This window comes from Pipra filicauda, unplaced genomic scaffold, assembly GCF_003945595.2.
Source record: "Pipra filicauda isolate LSUMZ 115617 unplaced genomic scaffold, ASM394559v2 scaffold234_size1211729_pilon, whole genome shotgun sequence".
Classification (NCBI taxonomy): Eukaryota; Metazoa; Chordata; class Aves; order Passeriformes; family Pipridae; genus Pipra; species Pipra filicauda.
Window position 1 is genome coordinate 388,589 of NW_024104348.1, and position 16,958 is coordinate 405,546.

Below are 16,958 nucleotides of genomic sequence, written 5' to 3' on the forward strand. Positions count from 1 at the left end.
TTATTTTAGGAAGTATGATTTCTGATCCCAGTTGGGAACTCTAGGTTCTACTGTTGTAGGTATGATTTGTGTTTGATTCACTACTACACTAGCTGTGCAAAAGGCACTTTGTTCCCCATGCTGTATAAAATAATAGCAGATCACACAGGGAATTTGTGAATTACTGAGTCCTTTGTATTCTGATACAGTATTCTACAGAGCATACATTTTGTGAAACTAAAAAATAACATGTGCTGTTGTTCCTTTGATTTGGTCTTTTTTTCTTCTGAGATCTGAACTGACCTTTTTAGTTAAGAAAACTGAAGTTTCTTTTTTAGCATCTCATGGACACAAAATACCATGATCTATACTGATCTTAGAGACTTTTCCAATTGTTTGTATGGTGGTGTCTTGTTTGCTACTTAATTCAAATTGAATGGTAGAATCTTAATCTTACCAAATCACTGCACAATTGAAGTTTTAGCTCTTCTTTCAGTGTAGTGTTGTGCTTTTTGGTGTCTATTTTTGTGCTGCTGAATTATGTTATCGAAGCTGTTTGTAAAGTAACCATCCTTTTTCTGGCAAGGGGAGATAGATTATTATTGCAAAGTCCAGAACTGTATAAGTAGCCAATAAAGGAGATAGTTGGACTTAATAAAAGAATCAGTGAGAGAGGAAGGGAGGAAAATAATTTCTTGGCCTATGGAGTATTAAAAAAACAAAAAGGGATTTTGTTCTGATTTGCTATTTTCTGTTACTATTTCATGTAGTGAAACTTTATGCTCCATTTTGTTTTTTATACCTGTGCAAGAGAGCATGTCATTCTCTTATGTGTCTTGATCCAAGGTAAAGCTTTCTTGCTGAATTATTCTTATGGCAGAAGGTTTTCACCTGAGCACAGCACTTAAGTATGACATGGAAATGATATCAGCTCATACTGGCCTCCTGGGCCAGCTTTGCTTTTTAGGATGGGTGTGTACTCAGTTATTGCTGAACAGAGTAGTTTGGGACAGTCTGCATTCCAGTTCATTTACAAGGCCTGTTTGTACAAACTCTAGTTTTTAATTTAGAATCTGAAGAAACAAAAGTATACAGCTATATTTTTAATAGATGTTCCAGTACACTCCCATCCAAGCTAGATGTGAGGTACATAATTTACTGGCTAGAGTTGGTGACTTAAATTCCAGGAGTACATTGAATGCCAGTTCAGGTGGTTTAAGGACAACTCGCATCCTCTTTAAACCATTATCAGCACACAAGATCATAGCAGGAAGGCTCAAGTGAGTTTGTGCAGTCCACATAGTGGAAATTACTTTCAGGAAGATGAATACGTCAGTCTTAAAATTCCTTTGACCTAAATGTCCATCAGTGTTGTTACTATTATTATTTTTAGGCATATATTTTTGCGAGTCTAAAACAGCAGGCTCGCAGAACAGCACAGGTCTGTTCCAGTATAGCCATCTATTCTTCACAGGTCACCAAAACCCTGTGGGGACTGACAGATGAAATACTTTGTAATACATTTGCTTCTCCCATGCTTCTCTTGCTTTTCTCTGTGCCACAACCCCCCAGAATTAGTGGGAGTGTTTAGAGGCATAATCTTTGAGCAGGCAAAATAAGAATGTGATTGCTTGGCTGGTTTTGGTTTTTTTGTTTGCTTTTTTTAAAACTGAGACAGATGCACTCATTGACATGATTTTTTCATAGAAAAGCCTACATCAGCAAGCCATGCTGAAGGTCAAATATGGGTGTTTTTGCAAAATACATATATTTCATAGCAAATGGACTGGGGGAACCTGGCCCAGATCCTTGGCCTCCCAAAGTCGCTGGTTAGTCCAGCTTAAAGTTTGCTGGTGAATATGCCAACACCCCACCCAGGGACACCAAAACTGGGGCAGACACAGACTCCCCCCACAGCTGGCACCAGGCACACAGTGACCCATGGTCCTGCTCCAGCAATGCTGAGCTCCTTGCTTGTCTCACTCATGCTGTGTCCCTGACAGCTGGTTTTTGGAACAGATGCTGTTCCTACCCCAGTGGCTGGGGAAGCTCAAGACCCTTGCTGGCTCCAGTAGCTAACACGGGGACTCCACTCACTCCAGTCACTGGCATCACTGGTCTCACCCCAGGAGCTGGCACTAAATTCCCCTCATGCACACAGTGGCTCAACAAGTAGCTGGCACTGAGTGCTTGCAGCATGTTTCACAGGGGACAGAGAGATTCTTAAGATTTCATAAGAAGATAGAAGAAAGACCAGACTGCACTGGGCAGGCATGGGGCTTGGCCAGAGAAGTGTATTGGCCAACCCACTGGCCCCTCTTACACCTCTTTCTGCCTACCCTCTTTGTTCTCCTCGGCTCCCCCTTCCCCTCTGCATCCCCCACCCCATGCGTGTGTACAGCTCCATCAATTCCTCCACCCCTCGCAGTCCGGTCCCCTGATATCAGTTCCAAAGTCCAGGCTGATCTTCCTGGAAGTGGCACCTGTGGTTTCTTGATAATCCATCAGTTAGTGTGAATGGTGAGGTTAGTTTTTTTTCGTTGTTTCTGTGTTTGTTTTGACAAGTCTGTGTCTCAGTGTATTTTGTTTCTGCTTTCCCCCTTTTTCCCTTAGTTTTCTCCCTGCCTGGTCCCCAGTCAGATAACCTTGCTGGAATAAACTTCACACTCTCACGTGCCCTTATCAACTGATGACTGACCAGGTTTGGTTCTCATCACGGCCTCCCTTATGACATCAGTCAGGTTTTTATCCCCTTTCTTGTTCATGTTTCCTCTTTTTCTTATTATCCCTGTTGCATTGGAAAAGGTGCATGAGTAGATTCCCTTAAAGGAGTAGACACTCTCCTTCCACATACTCCTACAGGTAACTGCGCCATATAACATGTCCTGCGATTCCGGTCCCACGTTTGTCCTAACCTGGGGACTTAGTTGAAGAGGTCACATTTCATTCCTATGGTAATGAATGCACTTAGGATTGTTTGCACAGTTTTCATCCTGATTCCTGGACAAGAGACAGCCAAAAGGAACATAAAGACTGGAAGCTTGCAAGTTCTTTGGAGTGGATTTTTTAATTTTTAAGGGCCCACTTGGATGTACAGAAATAGGAGAGTATTTGCAATAAGCAAGAGAAAAATTGCAGTGTAATGAAGAGACGGTGTAAGTATGGGGACAGGATAAAGAAAATAAATATTACCCATTATGACAGTATCGGTTCCATGGAATACCATAAAATGAGTTTCTCTTCCTTGTGTGCTTTGAGCTGTTAAGGGTTTGATACTGCTGTCATGTTAAGGATGGCAAACCAGCTGGTCCTGGATGTTTGCACACTTATTTGCAGACATTTGAAGATTAATTTACTGCTACTACTTTTAGATTCTTTTGCAAAAGGGATTGCAGCTCCACTGCTAGAAACGAGTCTGAAGCTATGTTCTTCTCAGCTATTGACTTTAACTAGAAATGCCATTAATGTCTGTATTTATATTTTGTATGCCTATTGCCTTAGAATGTATTTTATGGTTTTTGTTTGTTTGTTTGTTTTGGGGTGGGGTTTTGTTTTATTTTTTGTTTGTTTGGGTTTTTTGTTCATTTTTGTTGGGTTGGTTGGTTGGTTTTTGAGAGTTTTTTTGTTTGTTTGTTTGTTTCAGTATTTTCCTTCCTAGAAAAGCATTTTTTTTTTTTTTGCAAGAGGGATAAAAGATGAACAAGAAAGGATAAATGTATTAGCATTTGGGGAAGCTGCTTAGTCCATGTGCTGAGAGTGCCCTTATCAGGAAGGCAGGTAGGGGAATGACATTGTTTCCTATCTGAAGCCAAGAGCAGTTAGATCCATTTCCTGTTTCAGTCTTCCAGCCAATAAATGCCAAATTTAAGTTAAAGGGAATGAAATCATACTGATATCAAAAGGAACAACCTTAAATATTTCTTCTCTTTACTCAGGTTCTCAACTGATATGGTTTTCTCCCCTTTGACTAATAAATCAATGTAATATATAAACTAATACAGGTGGTATCTGACTCATGTCTTAGTTTCATGAACAATATAAGACAACATAAGGCTTTAGCCTGCTCACATCCCTCTTTCTGTTCCCATGCTTTGCTTGCATTCAAGTTGTCATAAAGTGAAACAGATGAAAGATCTAGATTGTTGTTAAAAAATAATTTGGAGTGGGAATATGCTAATGCAGTTTACCATATTAAGTGATGTGTTTGGTTACAGACCTGGTGGTGATCAAGTAGCTAGTATATGTAATTTTTTTTCTAGTCATTATCTACCTTTGAGCTGGTGAAAGTTGTCCAAGAAAGTAATCCCAACTGAGAACAGTGGCTGCAAATTAGGCTTTCAAAGGATGATTGGATATTGGATACACTGTGTTATTATCTATGTATTAACTAGGGGGATTACTTTTAAAAGACTTGTTTCTATAAAAGGACTGGCTGACACAAATACTTTCATCACAGATTTTGTTTTAACACAGCTCTTGAGAATACTGTGTCCCTGACAAAGCTGTATCAGCTAGTAACTGGATGTATATGAGAGCGACTTAATAGCAGCTCCAGACTGATTTTTAAAATTATTTTTATTTTTAGTATAAGAAATATGACCCAAAGCAATGGGATAAGGACAACAGATAGAAGTACTGGGGAGTGGGGGGGGAAGATCAATGGGAGAAAAATGGTTACATAAGTGAAATGGTGCATGTGTGTGCATGTACACTGCAGCTAGGGAGTGGATGCAAGAAATGGAGAGAACAAAAATATTACTGCTTTAAATTTGTCCTTTAAAAATTGTAAGCTCAGTTTTCACTCTGATTATCTTCCTGAATTTTTGGCAATATTTATGTATTGCCAGTGGCACAGAGTATTGGATGGAGAGTCAGGGGACCTGCAGTCAAATTTTCATGTCTTTTGGCACTTTGTGATGAGAGCAGACTTACTGAAGTGGTACACAAATGACACAGAACTGTCAGAAATTAGAGACATAACTACAGCACCTCTTCTGAGTGCTGTTGTAAGGAGCATGGGGATAGCAAAGTATTGCTGTCTCCTGTAAACATAACTGGCTGGCTTCTCCTGGGGCTTCCTGAAATGTCCCCCCACCAGTGACATTGTCTTTGCATTTCTTCCATGTCAAGTGTGTGGTATCAAATTTACTGTACTTAATCGATCACTCTAGTGTGACAAAAAGAGCAAAAATGCTAAGTTTTATGTTAACAAATCAGAGGAAACTGATATTGCTCTAAATTGCCTGCTCTATGAAGCAATTGATTTCTGGAAATGAACTGTCTTCTGTTGTGTGCATATATTAGTTATTGCAATAAATCTCCATTTTTCTTGGCCTTTAGCTGCTGTGGTGATAAATATGTCTTATTTCCAATGTCAGAATATAAACCTGCTCTGTTTCTTTGTAAAAAACATGTTTCTATCAAGCTTACTCATAAAATGTTGAAATTCTGAAAGTTTTCCTTTGATGCACAGAATCCTTCATTGAACAGAATTCAATACTATTTACGAGAACTGCATTCAGGAAGACAATACGGTTCTCTTTATAATAACTATTCATTAAACAGAAAGCTCTGAGTGGAAGACATGTGACTAACAGAGCTTCTAGCTATCTGTGCACTTCAGCTGTTTCTGGGCTGGAATCTATGTAGTGCTTCATCACAGATGGACAGCCTGTGGACAAAAATACACAATTTACCACTGCAGAATAACTGTGGGGGAATTGGTAAGGCGGTATATAATTAATGTTGGATTTGATCCAGTATACTTTTCCCTTAGTAGAGAAGATCAAGATTTTTAATGACAGTCTTGCTTTTAAGATTGGTTTATGATTCAGCAAACTGTGGAATATTGAGTAAAATTAGAATTGTACCATAGCACAGACTGAGAGAGAAGTCCATCTACTGTACTACTGGCTCCACATCCTCACAGGGAAACATTCTAAAATGATGGTTTTTTCTAAAATAAAAATTAAATGCTAATTCTTTTCAGTTTGAGAAATATGAAGAGCGTGGCTGTAAAATGTGATAGGAAAAAAAAATCAACATGAAGAACTGATTTGAATGTTCCCCTGGGAATGTTGTGGTTTTTAATATTTCAGAAATGGGTTTGCTTAGCCCTGAGGGAAAGGGATTGGAAGAGCATGATAGACATGAGTATGCACAAAGACTCTATGTTCAGTATTAAGGGGGAAGAAATAGGTCACTGTATATTAGATAGCTAATTTGGTCTCCTTTAAAGCCACAAGAGGTAGAAAGTCCTGAGCTGCAACTGGGAAGAGTGGATACTGTTTTCTGAGGGACAGGGCAAATAAGCAATGTAGATCTAAAGTTTCCTTGCTTTGTAAGCTCTTGGTATACACAAAAACACCTGTTAATTCATGCTTTATTGCTGAGCTGATGCTGCCTTATTGGAAAAAGTGCCATTTTATGCAGCAGCTATAATTATTCATGTGCCAATGCTAAGCTACCTGTGATTTAAAGAAAACATTTTTAATGCATAACGCTATATGGAAGGAAAGAATTTTCGTTGTTGTTTTTTGGTTTGGGGTTTTTTGTTTTGTTTTTGTTTTGTAATTTATTACACATTATGCTAAAGAATGGTCCATCCCAGCATCCAGAAGGTCATGCAAAAGTGGCAAGATGTCTTCATGGATGAATAAGGAACTTCTGACTGAACTCAGACATCCAAAGGAAGCACACGAGAAGTGGCAGTGTGAAAAGGTGACCTGGGAAGAATAAAGTGTCTTGAGTGTGCACAGACAGGGTGAGGAAAGCCAAAAACTAAATGCAGTGAGGGATTTGAGGGCATCAGATGGGCATCTAGAGGTATATCAGTAACAAACAAACCAAAACCAAACCAATTAGGGAAGCAGTGGGCCTGTTACTGAATGGAACAGGTGACCTGGTGACAAAGAACAGGGAAAAGGCTGAGATACTCAATGCCTCAATGGTAAGATCTGCCATCAGGATTCCCAAGTCTCTGAGACAAGAGGCATGGTCTGGCACAGTGAGCACTTTTTCTCAGTAGAACTGGATCAGGTGGCTGGTGTAGGGACTTGTGGCTGGCATGTTGTGATGGACATTTGTTGCCTCTGCAGGAGGTACAGGCAGGGCAGGCGAGGCAGGTGTAGTGCTGTATGCAAGGGAGGAGTTGGATTGTGCAGGGCTCATGGTTTGTGATGACATGGTTGGTGGCCTCTGGGTAAGGATGAAGGGGAAAGCAACTAAAGCAAATGTCGTTGTGTCACTACTATTGACCACCCAGCCAGGACAGCAACAATGATGAATTATTTAATAAGGAATTGAGGGATATCTCTAGATCAGCTGCCCTTGTCCTTTTGGGTGATTTTAACTTCCCCAGATGTCATCTGGTTAGTATCATGTAGTGAACACAAACACTTCCAGGAAATTGCTGAAGCACATTGAAGATAACTTCTTGGTACAGGTACTAAGGGAGATGACTAGGATAGGTGCCCTCCTAGCTTTGCTGTTTGTGAACGGTGAGGGTTTCATGGGTGAATTGGTGATCAGTGGCTGTCTTGATCACAGTGACCATGAAGTAGCTGAGTTTCAAATCGTTGGTGATAGGAGAAAAAGCACCAGTAAAACTTTGGCCCTGGGTACGGGAAGAGCAGACTTTGGGCTGCTGAAGGAGCTAGTTAGTATGGACCCCTGGGAATCTGCTTTTAAAAGTATTGGGGTCCATGAATGCTGGTCACTTTTTAAGAGCCTTCTCTTAAGAGCACAGGAGCGGGGAATTCCAAAGTAAGGGAAGTTCAGCAAGCAGGGCAGACAGCTGCCTTGGCTGGGCAGGGTTCTTCTTACAGAATTTAGGCAAAAGAAAAGCGTACAGGCACTGGAAGCAAGAAGAGGTGACACAGGAGGACTACAGAGATCCTGTTTGGCACTGCAGGGAGAAAATTCATGCAGTCAAAGCTTGACTAGAGTTCAAGCTGGCCTGCACTGCAAAGGACAACAAAAAAAGGCTTTTAAAAGTATGTTAACAGCAAAAGCAGAATCAGAGATAACACTGGTCTGTTGGTTGACAGGGTCAGTTGCCTTGCAAATAAGGATGTAGACAAAGCAGAGGCATTTAATGCCTTCTTTGTCTCTGTCTTTAACAGCAATGATGGGCCCTGGGACCCCAGGAGCCCTCTGTTGGAAGACCATGACTGAGGGGATGATAAAACTCTCAGCTGCCCTGAACTTGTTCAAGAGTGGCTGTTTCAGCTGTACGCACATAAATCTATGGGGCCTGATGGGATTTGTCCAAGGATACTGAAGGAGTTGGCCAATGTCATCGGAGGCCCCCTTTGCGTTATTTTTCAATGGTCTTGGGAGTCTGGAGAGGTCCCAGTCAACTGGAAGCTGGCAATATTTCAAAAAGGGTAAGCAGGAAGACCCTGGTAATTACAGGCCTGCCAGTGTCACTTCAGTGCCTGGTAAAACTATGGAGAAGGTTGTTCCGAGACACGATGCACTCATTGATTATAGTCAGTACAGGTTCACAAGGGGAAAGTCCTGCTTAACTAACTTAATTTCATTTCATGAAAAAGGTCACCCATCTAGTTGACCAAGCCAGTAAATGTGGTGTTTTGGGATTTTACCAAGCTTTTGATACTATTCTCACAATATCCTTCTGAATCAACTACCCAGCACACAGCTAGACAAGTCCATTACACTTTGGGTAAATGGGGTTACATCAGTCTGGCAGCTCTGGGATTTCCCAGGGCTCAATTTTACAGACAGTGCTCTTCAATAGTTTTTATAAACTATCAGGACATGAGAATCAAATGTGCAATAAGTAAGTTTGTCAGTGATACTAAACTAGGAGGAGCTGTGGACTCCCTTGAGGGTAAAGAGGCCCTGCAGAGAGATCTGGGTAGACTGGAAAGCTGGGCAATTACCAACTGTATGAAATTTATCTAGACCAAGTGCTGGATTCTCCATCTGGGACACAGTAATCCTGGTTATTCATAAAAATTGAGGGACAAGAAACTAGGGAGCAGCATTGTGGAAAGGGATCTGGGAGACCCTGGCAAGTCAAATATGAACCAGCAGTGTGTACTGGCAGCCAGGAGGGCCAACTGTGTCCTGGGGTGCATCAGGCACAGCATCGGCAGCCAGTTGAGGGAGGTGATTTTCTCGCTCTGCTCTGTTCTGGTACGGCCTCATCTCGAGTCCTGTGTGCAGTTTTGGGCACCACAATATAAGGAGAACATAAAGCTATTGGAGTGTGTCCAGATGAGGGTGACAAAGATGGTGAAAGGTCTCAAAGGCAAGACTTAGGAGGAATTGGCTGAGGTCACCTTGGTTTGTTCAGCTTAGAGAAGACTGAGGGGTGACCTCACCACAGTCTACAACTTCCTGAATGGAAGCTGTGGAGGGGGAGGAGCTGATCTACTCTCTGTTGACCAGCAACAAGGAAATGCAATGAAGCTGCGCCAGGGTAAATTCAGATTAAAAATTAGGAAAAGGTTCTTCATTGAGAAGGTGGTCGGTCACTGAAACAGGGTCCCAAAGGAACTGCTCATGGCACCGAGCCTGTCAGAGTTCAAGGAGCATCTGGATGATGCTCTTAATTGTATGGTTTAGTTTTTAGGTAGTGCTGTGGGGAGCAGGGATTTGGACTTGATGATCCTTATGGATCCCTTTCAACTTGAGATATTCTATGATTCTAAGTCTATGGAACCTGATGGGATGCATCCCTGAGAAGTGAGGGAGTGAGCTGGCCAGCATCATTGCAAAGCAACTTGCAAAGCAAAGGAGTGTTTCTAGTAGGTTTGAGGAAGACGATTCTTCCCTTCTACTCAGTACTCGACCACATCTGGAGTGTTTTATGCAGTTCTTGGGTTTCCCAGTATGAGACATGGATGTATTTGAGTGAATCCAGAGAACAGCCACTGAAATGATTAAGAGATTGAAACATCAGAGGAGAGACGGAGAGAACTGTGACTATTTAGCCTCAAGAAAAGAAGGCTTGTGGAGTAATTTTATGAATGTATATAAATACTTGGTTGGAGAATATAAAGAAGACAAAGCTAGTCTCTTCTTAGTACTGCAAAGTGAAAGGACAAGAGGCAATGGGCACAAATTAAAAAACAGGAAATTCCACCTAAATATAACAAAACAATGTTTTTACTGTGTACATGGCCAAGCACTAGAACAGGTTGCCCGTTGAGGTTGTGGAGTCTCCATCTTTGGAGATTTTCAAAATCCAGTTGGACAAGGCCCTGAACAACCTGCTTCTAGCTGACTCTGCTATGAACAAGGGTTGGAATAGATGACAGCCAGATTAACTCCATAATTAAACCCTGATTTTTAGAAAAGTCTTGCTTTTTTTTTTTTTTTTTTTTTGCAGTGTAGCACAATCATACTGCACTGTAGGTGACATGAGCATGAACTCAATGTGTATTTCCTTTAATCTGGCAAGTGAGACGACTTCAGAGCTGGAAAAGATGGAAGACCTCCAGTTTCCCAGCTGCCACTTAATACAATTTGCATTTTAATGTAAATTTCTGGTAAAATTTACCATAAGTCTGTAAATTTCATAAATATATGATTCCGGTTTCTGTAGCTTTTCCTCTGATCCTTGAGCATAAAGAAGGAAAGCACGATTTGGAATGTTACTATGAAGTTCCCTCAGGGTGGTGCAATTTCATAGGCAATTAAAAGCTGCATTAGTGTGGAAAGACAAAATAGGCCTCTAACAGCCTAAATGCAGAAGGAAATGACCCCTTGCATCCCAGCAGTATGATGGCTTTCCAGACTGAAATAAACACACGTCACCCTAAATAAACTGTGAAATACAGCCTGTTTTATTTAAAGGGTGGTGGTTTTATTTTTATATTGCACTTGGCATTTCCTGACTTAAGTGCTGCAAGCTGTCTTCTGCCTACCATGTTTCTGTTTGTAGTTCTGGCATTTGTATAACCCAGTGGTAGAAACTGTCATCCAGTTTCTAACTCATTGTACATTAAACATAGCAGTCAGAAAGATCCTACCTCCAGACAATATGTTTTGCACCCCAGTGTTTTTCAAAATCTCCTGCTTTTAGTCTTTGAAGAAAATCAAGTGAGTTTATGCCTAGATTTTATAGAAGAAAATTTTGGACCCATATAAAAGGATTTAATTCTTTATTCCATTTAGCACTGTAATTTAGGCCTGTGTTAAGAAGTAGATTCAATGCCCAACCTTTATTCTTGGGCTATTTTTTCCCTTTGCAGTTAGCACCATAGTCTCTGACATCACTGTATATGAGTTTACTGCTTTTCAATCCACTTACTTCAGGAGAGATCTATGGTAATGGATTTGATTCTGGCTATTCATGAAGAACAAACTATGGCTGCTGAAGTCTATCAGCCTCTCTGTCTCTGCCATCATCAGCTATGAAATGGAGTGCATATAAAGGTATATGATCAGAAACTGCTGAATGATATCACAGCAGTACAGGAGTGCAATAGAATCCATGGCTTTTTGCTCTGAGAGAGAACAAAACCAGAGAGCAATAGCCTATTTCTAGCTGGCTCTGTAAGGCTATACTCCAAAGTATCCACAGATATATGTAAAAATCGCATTAGCTGTCTAGACAAGACCTAGAAAACTTCATTGACCAGCTCTTCTACCATTGCTTAGTAGGCCCCAAAACTTTCTTACAGAAACTTGAAAGTCCAAACTGCCTCATACTAAATGATAAGGAAGAAAATTGAATTAGTTGTTGCAACAAGATACCTAAGCAATCCTCAGTTTTCAGATAAATTCCCTGGGGCCTTAATACATTAATGCTACCACCAAGTCTGCAAATGCTACTTCAGTGAGCTTTTTTCCCCATGCACGTGGCAAATCCCCTGCTGTTATGAAACTTTCTATATGCTGTCTTCAGTTTCTCCACAAGCTTCTGAACTGTGTCTAGTACCTTGTGGCTGACAGTGTGCCTTCATTTCTCTGAAAGAATCTTGGAATGTGTGGAAAATTGTCCACACATTTAAAAGAAATGTAATTCCATCTTTTACCTGCTATTTTACTCACACAGCAAAAGGTTAAATATAAAAACCTGAGTTAAGTCAGTATATGCAGAGTATTATAGCTATTCAACATGCTGATTATTTCATGATAACTACCTGTGTGCCTATTTTAGCCCACAGTACATATGAGGCAGCTGCTGTGGTAAGCAAGTTTCAAATATTTATTCTTTTTACTGAGCATGAATGTGAGCAGTAACTGTCGAGTGGCACTTTAATGTACTGTAAATCCACACTCAAGCTTGCCTTGTGGAAACTTGTATAAGTCTACAGTCTAAGAATCATAATAATATGTGAAGAAATGTTTCCTATTGCAGAAGCTACCCCAGTTAAACTCACATTATGAACCTGATGTTTAATAACTGTTTTAAGCGATTACTTGTAGTGCTTTGTAAGTAGTTTTACCAGGCATACATGTGTGCCTGTATTCGGCAGACTACCTGCAGGTTGTCTTCACATTCCCTTTTATAGCTGCAAGATTTGCTTTTTTACCAATGCTCTAGTATTGTAGCTTACTTTAAGGAGATAAGCCTGAAGGATTACAGGCTGTTCACAAAAGATGGGTTGGGAAGGCAAGTAGAAGCTCTTATTTACTGTGAAAAGGAGTGCCTTGGGTGAATGGAGCTTTACTTTGGGACAGTTATTGAACCTGTGGACAACACTGGTAAGGATCCAAGAGCAGACCAGTGCAGTCGAGGTCTTAGATGTGTCTGCAACCAGACTGATCAAGAACCGAATGAAGCCTTCTTCAGACACCAAGCCCTAAGAATTATTTTGCAGTTGGGATGGTACAGTGATGAGAACTATGTTGAAATTTTTTCTCTTCCTAGAGGGACTACTCAGAAAACCTGATCCCAGAAGCAGGTACTTTTCAAAACATACTTTAGGCTAAGTGAAATCTTCGAATCGAATGTGAACTAATTCTGTCTTCCCATCACCACCTTCTGTAAGTTGAAGTCAGATAGTCTGAGATGACAAGATGGGAAAGATCCTAGATGGTCCATTTGGACTGGTCGCCACCTTAAGATCTTGCTGTCGATGAGCGTTCCTGCGCCCTTCCAAACTCTCCTGCCCTGTGCCGTTTAAGTTACCCACACCCTTAATCTGGAGAGCCATCGTGCATGTAGTCCTGACTGCAAGAGGGACCAGGGAAGACTGAGACTCCTCAAGTTCCCTTGGCTCTCTGGTCTCGCCGACGGCGAGTTTCTCTCGCCCAAGGTGAGGTGAGGCCCGGCGGGGCAACCGCGCTCTGGCTGCAGGTAGGGAGGAGGGAGGGAAAGGCCGGGACGGCCGGCCCGCCCCCGGGGCGCAGCCCGCCTCGCCCAATTATGTCACCCGTGCTCAAAACAAAGTTAGAGAAGTGGTTTCAGCTTTTCCGCGGTCTCACTTCCAGCCCGGGGAGAGCCGGCCCGTCGAGCGCACCGGGCTGGAGCCTGCGGGACGCGGCGGCAGGTGAGTCTGGGGGCGGCACCGCGGGACAGAGGAGTCGGGGCAGGAAGACGGGGAGGTGCCTGCACTGCCGGACCGTTCTCCCGGCGCAGCTGCCGCCGGGAAGGCACTCGCGGCTGCTGTTTCACCCTGCGCTGCAGAGCCCCGGTGTCCCAAAAGTGCCGAGCTCTGTCGCAAGCTGCTCTTCGAGCGCGGGGTGTCCGCAAGGGCACATCGCCCCAGCGGGACTGGGCAGGGGCGGGGCAGGCTCAGAGCAGCCGGCACGGGACACGTCCTGTCCCGCTGCCGCCCCCGGGAGCGCAGCAGAGCTGGGGCTGCTCGGGAGGGTGGCAGGAACGGAGGGGCGGGCATGCAGAGCCTAGGGGGCACTGGGCGCTGCCCAGGCCCTGCCCTTAGCTCTCCCTCAGCTCGCTCTCAGGCTGGAAGGCGGCAGGGAAGGTATCTGGATGAACCGGGGTGGCTGCCGAACAGGCTGGTGCTGCCCCCGCATCGCCTGCTGCCAGCGCCAACGCCCGCACGGCGCCGCATCCAACTCTGCCGTGCTCCCTCCTCGGAGCAGCGCCGGCACCGACGGGGGGCGAGGGCTGGCGTGGGGAGCGACAGCTGAGTGCGGAGGGTGCGAGCTGTCGTGACTCCTCCCACACAGGGAATGTTTCGTAAAGGTGGTGCCTAAAAGTGCTGTTGACTGATGGTGGCTGTGTTTGCAGTTCTGCGTGCCTTATGTAACTTCGTGCTGAGGCTGACTGTCGCTGTCACAGAGAAATCCCTTTATGGTCTGGTTACCTCAGGAGCTGCCCCGCTGATTTTCACTTCGCAGCAGATACGGGGAAGATACTTGAGTTTGTGGCTGCTGGCTGCCTTCAGGCCCACCAAATACTTGGTGAAGATGAAGGCACTGCTGCTCCTGATGGTTGTAAAAATGATTACTGTATCCCCCTGCAGTAGTTGTGTCACTCTTACACCGCTGTTAGTACTTGTGTGGTACCTGATTTAGTTTTCTGTCTTTCTTGATCGTAAAGGCCTATGATGACTTTAAATGACAGTTATAAAAGAAACTTGCTGCTATCAGGATAATAGATTTCCTAATATACACCAGTAGAACAGATTATGAGTGCATGTAGTGAAAATTGGGTAGTGTCACAAGTGGGAGAATGGTGAAATCCCTCTAGAAACTTTGGCTAATTTAACATGCTCTTCTCTTTTCTTAGTTGCAATTTACTTAGTTGCAAGGAAAATATGACTCTTCTAGTTTCATATTGGTTTTCAACAATAGTTTTCAAGCTAGTTTCACTTTTCTTTTTAGAATATGTGAATTATTCTGATGCACGAGTAAAAGTTTATTGGCTGATTGAGGGATGTTCCAAGGACTCAGGTATCTGGTCCCCAAGTTTATCACTATGGACTTGAGTACTGTTCAACTCAAAAGGGAATTGTTACACCCAAAAGACTGAAAATTAAATTTCAATCTTCTTTATACTAAATTGTCATCTTTTATGACATCAAGAAAAGAAATTTAGAAGTCAGTGTCTCAAGTACAAAGAGCAGATGTATTTCTGTGAATGGATTAAATAGCAAATGAGATTTAGGACAATAATAGTTTGCAGAATCCTGGTTTGCCAGCTCTTGGAAACTTGAGTTCACTGCTGCTGAAATGGAGGAGGAGTATTTGGTTCCCTGTGAGACACCTCTACCCGCCCTTTTCCTCTTATCTTGTGGTAGACTAGAACTGTAAAGAAAGTAGCAGAAATGAATGCACTAAAGAGCATTACCCTGCAAGCTTTTCTTGTGGTTTCTTTATACCACAGGATATATGTGCTGCTTCAAACAGATCTCTCATTTCCTCCTCTTTCTGTTCATTGAGAAATGATACGCTGTCACGCAGTATAAGTATATATGAACGTATAGTTCTAAATGTAAGGAGGGAGTAATATATTTTTGGGGTTTTATTTCTCATGTTAAAAAAGCAGATTTAATCAGTTTAAGTTTAACCTGATGCAAAACCATAATTAATTCTGCCGTCCATGACTTACCCTGCAGAATTGCCAGGATGTCTGTGTCAAAAAACTGACTGAAACTAAGTTTGAAGACTTTGGAGCTCTTGCCAGACAAAGATCTAACCAGGTCAGGCCAGGAGTTTTCAGTCTGAATTGATTTATTGTTTCTAAGAGAAAACAAAAACAAAAAATTGGTGATAAATAATTGCCTGCATTTCTTATGTAATTGCCACTGCCCTTTCCTGTTCTTCCCCACAATCAGTAAGTTGGATCACCACAGGGGCAGATTAGCAAGGTATAGGATAGCTTACTGGAAATCTTGTCTTGTCTCATTAGTCACTTTGTCTCATTAGTCACTTTCAGATTTATTGTGTATCATGTCTCAGTCTAATTTGACTTCCTTCTCATGCTCTCCTTCTGCTGTGCCTCTGTACTGTGGGTTTATTCTGTTGTGTCCCAGACTACCCCTTGCTTTAATGCCTTATTTTGCCAGACAGAAACGATGACGTTGCCATACCTGTTGCACTGGGGGAAGTCACGACACTGCTGAGCCGCGGCCTGGATACGTGCCCCTTGGAAGAGCCTGTGACCTCCAGAGGGCCCTGCCTGACCTGCACTACCATTGCAATAGCCTGTTTTTCCTCACTACTCATCCTATTCCTTAGTCTCACGGAGGGGCTGGCAAGGAAACTTCCATTCATTAAAGATCAGTATTAAATGAAGGCAGGGATCGCACAAAATTGCCAGAATAACTTTTTGACTAGTTGACTCACAGAGAATGAGGAAGCTATATTTCTCCTTGAAAGCAGTGGTGAATTAAAATCCAATTAAGAATCTGTAACAATGCATTTTTAGTTGTTTGCGTTGTGAGGCTTTTTTGTAAAACTGAACAGGATGAGGTACACCAAGCCTACTAATCAAATATAGATAAGTGGATTTGTTTATATATGTTTCCAAGGCCTTGGAAGCGAGCCACACTGAACAGATAGCATGAAGGTTATCTTGTTCTGCATATAGGAAAATATGACTCTTCTAGTTTCATATTGTACCCTTACTTCTTGCAATAGAAAAACAGTGGACTACAAAATTAAATATTCCTGTGCCTCCCTAGCATGCTCTTGTCCTATATAAACTGTGCCACTGACTCAGGTAAAGGTGGTTTCCAAGAGCAAGTCTGTAGTTTTAGAAATTCTGAAAATTTTGAAAACAATAACTCTTGCAAACCAAGTGCCAAATAACTAAGAAAACACTTGGAATATGTCTCTCGGTCCTCAAGTGCAGTCTGTATTAGCTTGGATCCACTAATGTCAGTGGCAGAGTAGACTGAAATTTTCCGCTGACATTTTTTCCATTAAAAATCAATTCTTATTGGAAGAGAATATTTAATTTGCATCTCAGAATCCTTTATATTTGGTTAAAGGTGGAACATTCCTTGAAAACTAGAAACAGAGAGTGAGTTTTAGACTTCAAGACAAAATTTTGCTGTTTTTCAGACAGATAAAAGGTTTTGATTTTT